The sequence below is a fragment of the Choristoneura fumiferana genome, chromosome 9 (assembly GCF_025370935.1).
Source record: "Choristoneura fumiferana chromosome 9, NRCan_CFum_1, whole genome shotgun sequence".
NCBI lineage: Eukaryota > Metazoa > Arthropoda > Insecta > Lepidoptera > Tortricidae > Choristoneura > Choristoneura fumiferana.
Window position 1 is genome coordinate 14,714,581 of NC_133480.1, and position 1,815 is coordinate 14,716,395.

The 1,815-nt window shown below is 37.0% G+C and overlaps 1 pseudogene; it reads right to left on the bottom strand.

Moving 5' to 3' along the window:
* Positions 1–247: 247 nt before the first annotated feature.
* LOC141430855 (3-oxoacyl-[acyl-carrier-protein] reductase FabG-like) lies at positions 248–1,324 on the bottom strand (annotated as a pseudogene).
* Positions 1,325–1,815: the final 491 nt, after the last annotated feature.

Consider the following 1,815-nt stretch of genomic DNA (forward strand, 5'->3'; position numbering starts at 1 on the left):
AAGATGAAAAGCGTGTTTTTTCTATACAAACAAATGGCAATACTATTTATTTATTGCTTAACAACTTTTAGATTGCTTAACTTATCATAATATTGGTACAACTAGTTTATAGAAAGACACAAACGATACGAAGAGATATTCTCAAAATGTAAATCACACTGCATAGTTTTCCTTTAATGTACTTTAATAAAGTACATACAAAAGTACATACTTAATGCAACTTCTCTGAGTAAACTCTATACAAAATAATTTGTGTTTTTGCAAAGACAATTAACAAAACAGTACATGTTTGCAATAATCTTATAACAATAACGAACAAAGTTGTTTTATACATGATCAAACAAAAATTTACTAATCGATAATGATAACAAAATTTATAAAAAACAATATTGGCATTGTCATGATCTCTCAATAACATTTACTTAAGATATTCGCATTGTATAAAAAGTGTAATCTTGAAATGTAAAATTGTGATTGTCACATTATGATCCTTCTATTTCTACAATTTTTGCTTGCCTTATGGAATGTCCTGTCAAATGCGTGAACTAGAAACATCATTTTAAGCTTTAAGAAGGTATCCATTGTCAGATACATAAACCGAACCAGTAATGCTTCTAGCCCTGTCGCTGGCCAAAAACGAAATAAGTTCAGCGATTTCTTCTGGCTCGCCTATTCGACCGAGCGCTGTAGTGTTCTTAAATCTCTCCCACACAATATCAATATTAGGCACGCCAGAATTTTCTAGAATGTCTGTCTTCACGGGTCCAGGATTGACGCTGTTCACCCTCACGCCTGATGCTGCTAGTTCCAATGCGGCACAACGAGTAAAATGATCCAAAGCAGCTTTCGAGATGCAGTAAGAAGCTTGCTGAGGCACTTGCGGGTATGAAGGGATCCGACGCTTGATATGTTGATGATATTGCCCTTAGTTTTAATCAAATGAGGAGTTGCTAGGCATGTCAATTGAATAGCTGCTCTGACGTTTGTCTTCATAATAGCATCGTAAGCTTCGAGTATATTGCCTTCTAATAAAGATCCGGACTTTGAGAAACCAGCGTTGTTGACGAGTACGTCTAGTTGGCCAAAGTGGTTTACTGTTTTATCAATGATGGTCTTCGTTTCTTCTTCGTTAGAGAGGTCGGCTTTGATGACGAGGGGCTGATTGCCGTGAGCTGAGCACTGCTGAGCTACGTTGCTGAGTTTGGCTTCGTTGCGACCCACGAGCGCGACGCGGGCGCCCTCGCCGGCGAATAGCACGGCCGTGGCCGCGCCGATGCCCGAGCTAGCACCCGTCACTAACACCACTTTACCAGAGAAACTCATGTTTAATCGTCGGTACGTATAGGACGGCGAACAGTGGACGACTGATAAGCTTCCAGACTTATCTTTCTTGCTTTAAAGCAATTAGGGTTCAATATTAATGTATTCTCTTCTCCTTCTTTTAACTTAAGAGTTATACTCTTGTCGGTAAAGTATCTTCCATACATCCCTTAATATTAATGTGTTCTCTTCTCTTTTTAACTTAAGAGTTATATACTCTTGTCGGTGAAGTATCTTCCACACATCCCTTAATTTCTCCTATCCTAATATTAAAGTATTACTTGAAATATAAAAATCTTCACATAGGCATTGTCTTAGGTAAAAGTGTCAATTCTAATATATAAAACATCTTAGTATTCAAGTTTTGTCCTTACGGTTCAAGAAGGAACCCACAAAAATAAATATCTTGTCTGATAAAAATGTTTACATGCTCAAGTATAGTGTACCCATTTGTACAGATAACGTTATAAAACTTTCATAATTTTATACCACTCT